The sequence below is a fragment of the Panthera leo genome, chromosome A1 (assembly GCF_018350215.1).
Source record: "Panthera leo isolate Ple1 chromosome A1, P.leo_Ple1_pat1.1, whole genome shotgun sequence".
Taxonomy (NCBI): Eukaryota; Metazoa; Chordata; class Mammalia; order Carnivora; family Felidae; genus Panthera; species Panthera leo.
In genome coordinates, this window is record NC_056679.1 from 33,679,366 (window position 1) to 33,694,103 (window position 14,738).

Consider the following 14,738-nt stretch of genomic DNA (forward strand, 5'->3'; position numbering starts at 1 on the left):
AAAGGAGAGCAGAACATAGATGGAGAAAAGCTGTAAGCGCTGTTAAAAGGGAAGGGTAAAAGAAAGGGGAACAAGAATAGTTAGGTCTGTTTTTGTGAAAGCATTTTGTGAATATCTATTGATTTTTGCAAGTTTTTACCTGGAAATAATTTCAGACTTGCCAAAAAGTTGCAACTATAACAGTAGTGCAAAGAACACCTATAAATCCTTTACTAGACTTACCTTTTATAAACACTTTACCACTTTGCTTTCTCTTTCTCTCATCTTCTCTCTGTTCTCTATATGGCATGTATCTGTATAAATATGCATCTATGTAAGCACATATGCATACACATACGGATCTGTGTATACACACGCTTTTTTCCAGAATCATTTGAAAGTAAGTTTCTTATGCCATGGTCATTTACTACTAAATAGTGTTGTGTATATTTCCTTAAGATAAGAGTATTGTCTTGAATAACCCCAGTACAGTTACTGGCATTAAAAAGTAACATTGATACTTTTTTTTGTCTAATCACCTATATGTATTTCAATTTAGTCATTTTATCCAATAATCTCCTTTATAGCATTTTAAAAATTAGGTACAGAATTCTGTCCAGGATCAGGTATTACAATAAATTGTCATGCCTCGTCAGTCTCCTTTAATCTGAAATATTTTATTTCCAAAGCCTTCCTTTGTGACATTGACATTTATAAAGAATACAGTTCCTTTAACATTTTAGTAGAATACATCAATTTGTTATTAAAATATATATTTCTTTTGACATAGCTAATTACTTTCTCGTAAGTTAATTTCATGTGAAAGAGGTTTCCACACATATATAAAAATATGCTAATAATTGTGTCAATTTCAGTATTTTATAAAAACATCAGAAGTAATCTATATACCTATTGAGAGGAAATTAGTTACCTACATGATTATGTGTCTACACAATAAAATTCTACATATTTATTCAAAAGCATAATGTTCTGGTGTAGAAAGATGTGCTTGATTTATCCTTACTGAGAAAAAAATAAATTATATAAAGGTGTGATTAGTACTTTTATCACATACATACTCTATTTAAGTGGCATGGAGTGTATTGTTACTTTTATAAATACTATAACTGATCCACATTTGAAAACATTATATTAATATTACTTTGTACTAAATACTATTTCATATAAAACACAAATTTAGAATAATATCCAAATTATATTTCAATATGAATCTAAATAATTAAACCCTCTCCTGTTCGAATATTTTAGTATTTTATAATATTTTATAAATGCTTTGTTGAATATCAGATTTCTGACATTAGATATCTATTAGAATTTCAGTAACATCTAAAACTATTATTATAATTTCTAGTATTTTATTCAGGATAGGACTTCCAATAGCAAATTCTCTTTATATATTCAGAAAAACAATATCCAATAGTGTTTTGGAATATGTAAAAGTATTATTAATTAACTTAGCGGATAATATTTTATAATATACCTAGTATAAAGTCAAATTACACATTGAAGCTAAATGTATATGCATCAAATAATCTATCTAAATAAAGTGTATAAGTTATCTATTGAATAAACTTAAAGACATTTAACAGAATAAGCCCCATGTAGAAATGCCTTCCATAAAATCAACAAGCATGTCAATTTCCCCCCTTCCCAGATCATGCAATAGGCAGCAGAATATTGCTGCTAATTGGTATATGTTTTTCTTCTGGACGTGAAAATTCTAACCTTTTACTTGACAGATGTTTGGGTAAAATGCCATGTAACATTTTGAGAGCTTATCTGTGCTCTTTACAGTTATGTTTATACTGCCACACATTCAGAAGCAAACAAATGAAATAGTAAACAAAAGTGAAAATATGACCTAGTTAGCTATTTACAGATAAACATATAAATCAAAAGCCAGTTCATTTCAAATATGTAAAATATTTAGTAGAGTAATCAAATAAGATATCAACCTTTTTGGAACATTTGAGAACAAATGACATATATGATGGTCAGGTGATGAGTAATTATAAATACAAAACTCACAATTCATAAAATTTTCATTTTACCCATTTTTGTCATATTTTAACTGCAAAATGGACTACTGCCATAATAACAGTGAACTGGTTTTTAGAGTTAGCAAAATCTTTTCCAAATGTCCTCTGGTCCCTATAAATTTGGGAGAGAGGAACATCAAATATTTTATTAGTATTTTTGAGATGATAAAATGTAGTCTCTGGGAGGTTGACCAACTTGTCTACTGGATGAGATGAAACCAAATCTTCCGATAACATTTTCAGCATCATGAATGACATATGTTACCCTGAACAAACCACCCATGCCCCATACCAACGCTGTCAGAAAATTTTAGGTGTAATTAAGACTGCCAATGATCCTATGCTCTGTATTTTGTAATATTTTATAAATGCTTCGTTGACTAAATTTATTTATTAATACTTTTGTTGAAAATATTAAGTCCACATAAACCAATTAGCTTTGTTCTTCTGTCATACGTATTTTTTTTAACATTTATTTATTTTTGAGAGACAGAGAGAGACAGAGCATGAACAGGGGAGGGGCAGAGAGAGAGAGGGAGACACAGAATCCAAAGCAGGTTCCAGGCTCCCAGCTGTCAGCACAGAGCCCCACGCGGGGCTCGAACTCACAAACCGTGAGATCATGACCTATGCCGAAGTCGGGCGCTTAACTGACTGAGCCAGCCAGGCTCCCCATTGTGTCATAAGTATCTTAAACTCATCAGGATGAATGATAAATGTATTCAACTAGGCAGAAATGAAGGCAAATGTAAGTTTCAATAAACTAATCCACACTTTTATAAGAAAAATAGCACTTTACTAAAATGGCATTAATCTCATTGAATCACTAAAGAAACCTATCAGACCTCACATATACAACAACACTGAAACATAGCGATTTAGTATGCCTTATCTAAAGAGTTAAGTCACATAAATAAAAGTGGGAAGTACTAATAAATCTTTTCCTTTTGAAATGTTATGTTAAGGTGTACCAAGTCAAATGGGTTCTTATTTCATTTACCTATAAATTAATTCCCCTCTTTAGCATTGTTTGGTTTCCCAGCAATGCACTAAAATAAAAAAGAATGTTAATCATGGACACACACCAAGGATGCTGTTATTCTACTTGGGGAATAAATTATTTATGATGAATGTAACAATGAAAAACAAGAGAAAGTAGTTCTAAGCAATCAGTTGTTTCTTGTGGAACTTTGGCATTTTAGAAAACTGAGTGATCTCTGTGAAAAAAAGGACTTGCCTGGTGGGGAGAAGAACAAAAGCCAACACGGAAATTAATATTGCTTATATGAGAGGTAGTGAAGTGATTGAAATTAATGTGTTAGTGAGGGCAAATGGTACCGTTAGTTTATTTATGTATTTTTAACATAAATTATTATGTATTCATAATAGAAAATTTATAAAATTGAAGGTAAGAAGTCACCCATCACCCTACCACCTAGAATTAAACGCAAAGGACATAGCCTTATAAATGCTTGGTGCTTATATCCCCACTTATTTTTAATGTACAAATGTGTATACATAGGTTGTAAGAAAATTCTAATAGTGTATACACTGCTTTTACTAAATGCTGTTTAAAATTTTTAATGTTGTTCCATTTTATTAATGTTTCTTCTATTAACATTTGAATAGAATGCTAACAGATAGCTGTTGTATAATGTATTTATCCACTCCTTCTGTGGTAGCAAAAGTGCTCCCTCCAAAGATATCCACATCCTAATCCCCGAAAATCTGCAAATACGGTATAGTACATGGAAAAATGGACTTCACAGATGTAAATAAGGTTGCAGACTGTTATTTAGAGAGATCATCTGAGTTATCCGAATGGACCCAATCTGATAACATGAGCTTTTAAAGCCAGGAAATTTTCTCCAGTTGGAGTCAAAATAGATGCAGCAGAAGGGGAAGTCAAAGAGATTCGAAGTTGGAAAAGCATCTGGCTTTTCTAGTTTGAAGATGGAGAGGGCAAATGACAAGGCATGCAGACAGCCTTGTGGAGCTGAGAAAATCTCCTGACAACCAGCGAGGAAATGAGGACCTCATTCCTACAGTTACACACAACCGAATTTGACCAACAATCCTGGACCATGGACAAAGAGCTTTCCTTGTCTTCCTTGTTCATTATAATTCCAGAATCTACAACGTATCTCTCCTTTGCCAAATCAAGAATGAATGAATTGGGGCACCTGGGTGGCTCAATCGATTCAGTGTCCAACTCTTGATTTTGGCTCAGGTCATGATCTCGAGGCTCGTGAGTTCAAGCCCTGCATCTGGCTCTGCGCTGACAGTGAAGAGCCTGTTTGGGATTCTCTCCCTCCTCTCTCCCCTGCCCCTCCCCTGTGCACGCTCTCCCTCTCTTTCTCTCTCAAAATAAATAAATAAACAAACGTTAAAACAAAAAGAATGAGTGAACTGTATTTCTGCTTTTGTAGATTGTTACTATCGCTTTAGTGTTGTAAGTTTAGCTTGATTTGGTCTCCTGAGAGATGATTCCATTTTTCTTGATTTGTAGGAGCTAGAAGCTCTGTATTAAATTTGTAGTATTGTTAGGATGAGAAAGTTGGAAGAGGAATCTATTTTATAGGAGGAAAGAAATGCACCAAAATAAGTTACTAAAAATAAAAATAATTCAATAAAATCAAGAAAATTCTATATTGTTCAGCTATCCTATGGACAGAGAAACGAAATAAGGAGAAGAAACATGCAGAACTGTGGAAATTGCTTATATACACCAGCATTCCCGGTTCCAGGAAGGAGCATAGAATGAAGTCACGAGGGGAGAAATGTATATTATTTATAGAAATCTTATATCGAGCCCCAGTGCTAAAGAGCTTCAGGGGTATGGTAGCCCTGTGGTTTCTTTCACAGTTTAGCTACAATGGTTTGCCTGCGAGGCAAGCTGTGTTGTTTATCTTCTCATCAGCTTGCTCCCTGAAAATGTCACTTGTCCTGGAGATGGTAGGAGCCCTACACTGCGTTGTCCTGTGTGTTTGGGGCATGAGGAAATGCAGCAGGCTGCTTCTGTCCATCCTGCTCTCTCTGCCCACAGGGCAGAGCCCAGATGAAGCAGCCTTGGAGAGGATAACTTGGAGTTAATAATTAATATATATATATGTTAATATATATATATATAATATATATATTATATATAAATATAAATATATATATATATATTTCATTATCCTTGAAGTTCAAAAATCAAGGGACAATTTATGTGGTTTTTGTTTGTTTTTGTTTTTGTTTTTTTTACATTTTGTCTGGTAGTCAATGACCTTTTTAAATTCACAAGTCTTGGCCTTTTTTTTTTTTTAACCCCGGGGCACCTTGCTCTCATATTTTCATGGTAATAGATTTTCCTCATTTCCTCCATTCCGTTTTATACTTTCTGTTATTTATTATTGTGTTCTGTTAATGGATGCCCTGCACCTGTCATTGTGTTTATTTTTCTCTGATTTTATTTCTCCCCTCATTGGCCCCTGCCTCTGAGTTATAGGAAATAGCTAAATTTTTTCATGTAATTTTCCACAGCTGACACTTTTCTTCTCCCTAGGATACATGATATTTACGTTTTTCCAAGTTTCCTCTTTTTCCTAGAAAAGTGGCTCTAGGAAGTTGACAATCGAGAAGTTTCCTTCAATCTAGTCCAATCTCAACTGCATTTATAAAACACATTTATAAACATTTATATAATAAATGTTTATATTTATATTTTACATTATACAAATGTTTACATTATAAAACATTTATAAAATAAAAATTATTTGAATAATTATTCAAATGTCATTATTGCCCTTTCCAAAATGATGCAGGAATTTCTATATTTTCCTTTACTTTTCTAATGATATTTTCTTTTCTTTTCTTTTAACTTTACTCATTCATTTTGAGAGAAAGAGAGAGAGAGCCCTTGTGCGCAAGTGGAAGAATGGCAGAGAGAGAGAGAGAAAGAGAGAGAGAGAGAGAGAGAGAATCCCAAGCAGGCTCTGCACAGTCAGCATGGAGCCAGACGCGGGTTATCGAACCCACTGACCCCACAAACGGTGAGATCATGACTTGAGCTGAAACCAAGAATTGATGCCTAACTCACTGAGCCACCCAGGTGCCCCTCCATGACGTTTTCAGTGGCAGTTTAGCAAGGTTTGAGGCAAGAGAGAAATTAGTGACATGTACATATCACCAATTCACTTTGAAGCTAGGATGAGATTTTAGACTATGATTAATTATCAATATTGCTTTCCTTTAATGTATGTACATATTTAAAACCAAATATTTTGATTTTCTTTCCTTAAATGGTTTTATTCTTAACATAAACTACTTGGAGAGATACCCTAAGCTACCCACAGTTCTTGAGATTTCTCTAATCAGGAGTCCACAGAGCACAAGGAATTCTATGGGTTGCTTCTTCACAAATATTCCCTTAAAAACTATGTAATGTTTTCAATCTATGTTTTTATATGTGAATATATTAGAAATAAGTTCCAAAGCATTCAGCAGATTCTTGGAAAGATCTATGGCTTAAGAGCCTAGCTACCACTTTTAGAATATTGTTAATTTATACTTGTTGAAATGGATAAGCCATAAAAATTTTTTTTAAATCCTCACCATTTTTATGTCTCTCTCTGATTGCTCTTGCCTGCTCATATCAGCAGGGCCCTTTACCTCTAATTGGGTGGAATCATATGTCCATTGTTCACCGTCAGAGTGAAAAAAGTTCTCTAATCTCAATAAACCTGTTGCTACTAACCCCAAAAAGTAAAATGAAAGGACTGCCCCCTGAGCAATCTTTTCCTTTCCTAATGGTCATGAGATTTACTTGTATCACAATAGTTATAATCAATTAAGCTTCCACTGCAAATGAAGCTTCTGATTAGTGTACAGGAAGCTTTTTCTTTTAAAAAAATGAATTTTTTAATTATTAAAATATATCTCATACAGTGTAGTGCATCACACAAACTCATCTCACCTCTCTTAAAAATTTAGTATCGGGGTGCCTGGATAGCTCAGTCAGTTGAGCGTCCAATTTTGGCCTAATTTTGGTCTCGTGTTCCCAGGTTCAAGACCATATCAGGCTCTGTGCTGACAGCTCAGAGCCTGGAGCCTGCTTTGCATTCTGTGCCTCCCTCACTCTCTGCCCCTCCCCTGCTCGTGCTCTGTCTCATTCGTTCTGTCTCCCAAAAAATAAAACATGAAAAAAAAATTATTATCAGCAGAGCAAAACTACTTTTTGATAATTTTCCAAAACAGAGTTACTTCAGTGTTTGTACATGAGTACAAAATCAAGTATATACAATTCCTGCAAGTGTTCATGAACATATTTATACAAACTGAATTTATAGGTCACCATCAAATTTATTGGAAAGGCTGTAGCATTTCTGTAAAGTTCTGTAGCATTCAGCAGATTCTTGAAAGGATCCTGCCACAAAAGATTTTAATTACCACTGTTTATTATTGATATACCTTCAAAATAGTGTTAATTTATATTTATATAAATGGCTGAGCAGTACAATAAACTTTAAACGCTTTCTTTCTGAGGCTCTTCTCTGATTCTTGTGCCCCAATCAAATCATTTAGAAGGAGAAAATAAATCATCCCGACTCATCTAATTATTATAGCCAATATATTTCAGATTTATTTGTGGTTTTCTAAGATGAGCTGGCCAACATTAAAATAAGCATGTAAATATCTAAATTCTTTTTGCTTTCATACTACAATAACTAGTTTTGTTGATAAAGATATCTCACTCACTACCAAAGTTGGACTTACGTTCTTCAATGTTTCAACTTAAAATATTATAAATCATTATATGTCTTTTAGTATTGGCAACGTGTAAATGACCATGTCCTTTTTTTCTGTATATTTTGTTCTCCTCTTTTCTGGAAACAGGTGACACTGACTCAGAAACCTGTGGAGTCTCTAAGAATCTGAGGTTAGAAATGAGGTTTCATAGGTAGCTACGTAAATCAATTGGGCCGTGGTAATTTTAAGGATAATTCAATCCAGTGATTCCTTTTATTTAACATTTAACATGACTTTAAAACCATTTCTTGACTAACAACAGAAATAATTTTAGTGAGTATGTTATGCACCTGTTTATGTATGTTTTGGGGTAGGGGAGACTAAACAAAGGTGCTTTACCTAAAACAAAACTGTGCTACTTCTCGGGACATGGGCGATAGCTGTTTAATAGCGCTTGGTTTTCAATTGAACTGCTCCAAATTTGTAAAAGATAAGAGGAAATAATATGCTTAGCTCACTGAAAAGAGGAATTTACATAAGTAGCACATAATTATCCAAGGAAGACCTTGTCGCTGAGACTTGGGAGGGTTAATGATTATGATGATAATTAAAATGCACAGGATTTGTAGAGCACTTATTTGCTTTCTGAAGAGCTCAGTGTACTTCCCATATATTCTTCTCATAGTTCTCTATGTGATAGCTATATAACAGGACATTTAAACATCTCAGAATAATAGACAGAAAGGTGTGACCTGTTATAACAATAAGTGATTATAAGCTTTTGGGTTTTGCCTCACCTGAAAGGCAAGACCTCCAGTGACAAAGCTTTTTCAAACATTTCAGGTCATCATAGCAGAACTGACTCTGAGGAAAGAGTGCCACCTACTGAATCAAACTGCCCAGGTTCCCACCAAGGGCTGGCCTTGCAGCTTTAGAATTGTCCTGACTTGCTTAACTGTAAGAAACAATGGGATGGCTGCACCATGCATGAAATACTTACTATCTTTGTTTCTCACCTTAGCCATTTTATTTTAACCATCCAGCATTCACATATATAAATTAACTATTTCATTCATAAACTTTTCATTTGTTTCAAAAAGTTGTATACAAAGATTGAATAAGCCTAACTCTCCTACGAAGGAAATTTTGAAAACAAATGCCTGAATGTCTTTATTGTCGAAGTGACCACAAGGGGGAGCTAGCATGTAACGTCTCATGGGGCAGGAGAGTTGAGGTTTCACAATTAATTGAACCATTCATTGTATTTCTGGTTAAGTCGTGAGAGGACATAAATATGACATTTGGAATTTATGAAGCTGAAGATAAGCTTTCTCGGAATCTCATTTTGCACAATGTAATCCAACTTCCCTCTCTTAATTATATGTTACTTAATACGTTAGATGTAACATATTTTTTCACGTGACAATTCTTGTTTCTGTGTGGTCTCTTTCAAGTACTCTACACACAAGTACACACACAATTTGTTTACACCATACCAAATAACCTTAAACTGTCAAATTTAAACGCAGAATTGTTAAATTAACTTTTAAATTTGTCTTAGTACTTAAAAAGCAACATCCTGAAATCTGTATCATGGTTCAAATTGATCATTGATGACTAATTTATGAATATATCCTTCGGACTGACATACTTAAAAATGTATGTAAAATACATGAACACCAGTTGGAAATTGAGTTCATTTCTTGTGTGAATTTCAAATTAATAAATCTTTTATGTTTTTGTAGGGTTAGTAACTTTATTTTTGATGTTCAATAATAGGAACACACTTCGTATGTGTGGAGGGAGGGCACATGTATACGTATATATTATTATATCATAACATAACATATAATAGAGAATAAGAGTAAAATATATTATTTCTTAACAAATATTTTTCTAATAGCAAGATTTCATAATTTGAATAAAAATTCAAAAAATAGCATTCAATTTAAAATACTGTTTCTTTATGAAGATATTTTATATTTTTTCTTATTTTGTTGTGTGGGAGAGGTTGAGGTCTCATAAACGTTTTAAATTATAAAACATTTCCCCTGAAGCTTAACAATTATAGTTAATTTGCATTTTCATTATTATTCACATTTATCATAACAGAGAAAGATATGTTTTAGTGATTATCCGATTAGTGGCATCAATGTGTCATTCCTTAAAAGAGAAAGCTTTGGTTAAAAGTCAGCAATTGGCCAATTGCTGTGTGTTAGAGGGAAGCCACAAACATCTCTAAAAGGCAATGGGAATTAGGAGAAGTAGCTGTTAATGAAATACTGTTATTCATTTTAGGGTTTAAATGTGATATTGAAACTTTTGAAACTTATTATATATACAACAGTTTAATCATTAAAATTATTTTTGAAGATTTTCTATAAAATAAAAATGAGATAATGATAAAAGTGATGGAGAAGGAAATAGTAGACAGGATATTTTTCATTCATATAAACAGTGGTTGTGTTGAAAACATCAGCCTTAAAATTTCTTTTCAGAACTGTATTTTCTTGAACTCAAGAATACAGCAAACAGGACAAGTTTTTGAAAATGTTAAGTGCTGCCTTTATGACTGCCTGCATAAATTCTCAGAACTATAGCTACAACTAGTAAGTAATGAAATACAAAGAGTCAGAGACAAATTTAAATAACTTAAATAACATGAGATTTACTTAAAAAGTATCCTTAAGATTATTTATTAATAATATTAAATTATTGATTTAATATAGAAGCATTAATCAGCCTTTATTCATCTATAAAATAGACCATAATGCCTCTGTTCGAAGCTATTCTAACATAACAATCCATTTATTTTAAAACTCACTAAGACTAGCATATCTTGTTAATTAAATGATTTTATATTTATAGTGTAAGTCTTTTTCCAAGTACTTTTTCTCAATAAGTGTGCACACACATCATATGTTGATTAAATCAATGAAATCTTTGGATATTCAATATATGTTTGGTAAAGAAAGAATAATACAGTTTTGGTTTAAGGTTGAGACTACCATCTGTAATTATAAATTATGATTATCAACCAATCTCTTCTTGATAAATCTGAGATTGTAGGTACTGTTCATTATGCATAATACTACATTCTTCTAGATTCTTCAACCCTAGTACATATGTTCATAGCCTACTATGGTATAAAATCCAACAGAATCTTTGAACCATTTAATCATATGTATATTGATTTTTAAAATGAGATTAATATAAGCATAGTTAAAAGTAAATACTTAATAACTATATACCAAGCAAAAATATTGGGGATTAAAAATAAAACTTATGAGATGGCAAAAGCAAATAGTAGTGATTATAGTTTTAAAAATTGTGTCTGGTTAAGAGGAAGCAAAAGAATTGAAAATATCAGTTGATTCAATTTCCTTTAAAAATAAAGTAGGGATGAGACATAAGGATAAACATTAATTAGTTTGGGTACATGTCAGTATTTAATAATTGAACTCAATACTACAACTTAAATAAAATATAAGTAAGATATCTGATAAAGTTTCATTTTACTCCCTTTCACAGATGCCCTGTGGCATGGTAGTTCTCTTTCTATACACTAGGGGGAAGTGTGACATAGTTACTCTGGGAGGGTGGTAGGCAAACTGTCTGTGGGGATGTATTTCCTATCACTGGTTTCTCCTTAGACACTGTGTTTTCTTCCCTCATTTGTGTAACAGCATTTCTAATCAATTAAGGCTAATCAATAAGCCATATTACTCTTTCTGTGAAATGTTTTCATTCTCTTGTTTTTGCCTTATAGTGAACCTCAAGTAAAGATATTTTATGAATTTCCTTGAATTAGTATATGATGCAAAATAGCCATAGATTTGTCATATTAAAAAAAAGTAATGATTAATAAGTGAGTGTGTAATTACTACTCTTTATTTAAGTTAACTGCTGCTTTTAAAGCATCAAAGCCTTAGCTGTCAAGATACATGTTTTGGGACAGAGGTACAAAGGCCAAAGAGATGTAAAGGTGAAGTTCCACAAAGCACCATGGTTAGATACCCACTCAGCAAAACAACCCAGATTTCTACAAAGCTTTAGTTTCCCTAGCAAAAGCACATGCACAAGCTACCTATTTAGAAAATACAAAGACACTTTAGGATTTGAAGGTCTGGCTGTAAATAGCTCCTCTTCAAATTATTAAATTGTTAAAGATCATCTCTTTAAGGGAGTGATGAATTTTGGATTCAGATTAGATTATAAACTCAGACTATAGGTTATTTCATTGAATCCTCCAGGAAATAAATAGCTCCTTTACTTGAATCTTGAAGCAATTATCCCAACAACAATCACCAGAACTTTCTGTAATTGTCTGGATTTGATTTTCTTTGAATCCTGAATGATTCATGTAACAGACTTGTACGTTAGTCATTCACAATTTATAAATGGCAACTTAACTTTAGTATTTATGAATTGCGATCAATACTCTAGCAATCAAAACACTCACCTTTTCTATTTCAATACTTCAATTTTCTTTTTCCTTCTTAACTCTTTCCCAGAACCACAGGATCGCGAGCAAACCAGTCTTCACTTGTGGATATTTATGCTAATAGTTTGGGAAGAAAGAACCTCTGAGATTGGAAACTGAAGTTGATGAAGTAAATGAATCAGGAGCCTCTGTGTATGGGTGTGTGTGTGTGTGTGTGTGCGCGATGGTGATAGTGGTGGTGGTAGTGTTACTTACTAAACATGAATCTTAACGGATCTCCCACTGATCTGTCTTATGGTTCAGCTTTCATGCATTGGAGCTTTAGCAAATGTGGTTATCAACATTTATTTTGTATTGAGATGAAATTCAGATTGCCATATAGAACTTCAATAACAAGATGGAGTAGAGTAACAAAACAGGGAAAGTATTGTGGGGGGGGGGAGGGAAATGTCCCCTTTACTTTAAATCTGGACTGAGCTGCAGGAGACAGAAAAAGGTAGAGTCCTAAGTATTATTTAGTCAGACTTAAGCTTTAACAAACTACAAAGCTTGAATTGACAGTGAGCCTTTCTCCTTAAAGGAGAGGAGTTTTTTCCTCTGGGGAGACACGGCCTCTCTTTCACTGGGCTTTTGCTTTTCTTCTGAAACACTTTCATAATCAAGTGACTTTCCTTGCATGGGTGCCTGGGGACAGCTGATTTTTCTCTGAGGATAAAGAAAGTTACATATTGATTGCTGTTGCTCCCCGTGTGTTTGCACCAGCTCCTGCAGAAGCGGGAGCGCGAGCGCCCTCGCATTCACACACACTCGCTTAAGTACACGTCACACACCCCAGAAACACGCACACACACACACACACACACACACCCATACACACACACACCACACACACACACACACACACACACACACACACCCCTCTGCACTTGCAATCAGAAGGATCCACACGCAGTCAGATCTGCACCTCTTGGCATAGGTGTGTGTTTGGTACCGGTGTGTGTGTGTGTGTGTGTGTGTGTGTGTGTGTGAGTGTGTGTACAGAAACCCATCAGGAAGACCGCAGCTACCTTATTCTGCAAGCACGCTGCGATTCCGGTTCCTGTGTACATGGAACAAAAAACAAACAAAAAATAAATAAATAAATAAATAAATAAATAAATAAATAAATAAATCGCTGTCAAACTTTTTTTCTTTTAATTCGCCTTCTCCTAAAGGAAGACGGTGGAAGAGCTTCTCCCAGTAGTTAAGGGCTCGGGAGACCCGGCGGCGAGGCCCTGGACGCCGCTGCCGAGACGGAGCGCTGGGCTCGGGTAGCCCAGCTGGTCTCCCATCTAACTGATCTAATCAATGACTCTGAAGAGCTGGGGCTCCTGGCTCCGCCCCCGCCTGTCTCTTCTCCGCCTTCTATTGGGCGTGGGCCGAGGAGGCAGGGCCTTGTTCCTCACGCTGATTGGCTGGCAGGGAATCAGTATCAATGTTTAAGCGGCGGCGTGAGGTGAATAGAGTCAGTCAGCAAGAGGCGCTGGGGAGAGAGCTGGGACTGCGAGCCCGGCGGATGCGGCAGCGGCGGAGGGCGGCTGGGGAGACGCTACTCCAACTGTTGAATTTTCACCTTTCATTTCCTCCGATGCCTTGCTTGCGGAAATGGATTTATTTGCTTTGAAACCCGCACGTCTTTCGCAGGCTATGAGCTGATCCTGACAGGCACCAGATTAAACGAGACCACCCGTGACAGAAAAGGAGGAAAAAAAAAAAAAAAAAAAAAAAAGCCCTCCACAACGGACTGCACAATTAACTATGCACACCGGTGCTGGACTTTGTGAATAGAGAACATTGAGAGGAAAACCGTGAACTATGATGCGGGGCTAAGCTGTGAACGGTCCCTGGAATCCTGATTTTTTTTTCTTTTTTTTTTCCCCCTAAGACTCTGAAAGATTTGGGGGTTCCTCACGCCTAACCAAAAGGAAAGGTTTTTTGTTTCTTTGTTTTTTTTTTAAATAAATAAGTAAATACACCTAGCAAAACAGACGTCTTGTTTTCCAGAGCCTCGGACCCCGGCAGAAAGAGGTAGAGTAAAAGTGCTGCTGGATTCAGCTACACCTTCCTCCTTCCCTCCCTCCCTTCTCTCTCGCTTTTTTTTTTTTTTTTTTTTTCTTTTCCTCCAAAACGTGGATCTGGCTTTTCTTTCCATAGAGTGAGTCAGAGAAAGCGGGAGGAAGAAGCCGCAACTAATGTCTGTGAAGGGAGGACCATGAGGCGAGAGTGAATACGATTCGTTCCACTGCTTGTGACTCATCGGGCAGATCGCAACACCTGCATTTCTGGATGTGTCATTCCCGTGCGTCGAGGCGCCTCGAGAACCCGAGATGATGTGTAGACAGACCCGTGCCTAACATCCCCTCGCAGAGAGGGAGCTCTCGGGGGAGGCGGTGGGCGCCCCTGGCTGGACCGCCGCGGCCGCAGCGCCTCGCCCCCTCCCTGCCCTCCTCGAGCCGCCCAGAGAGACTGTGAGAGCGAGACTGCAG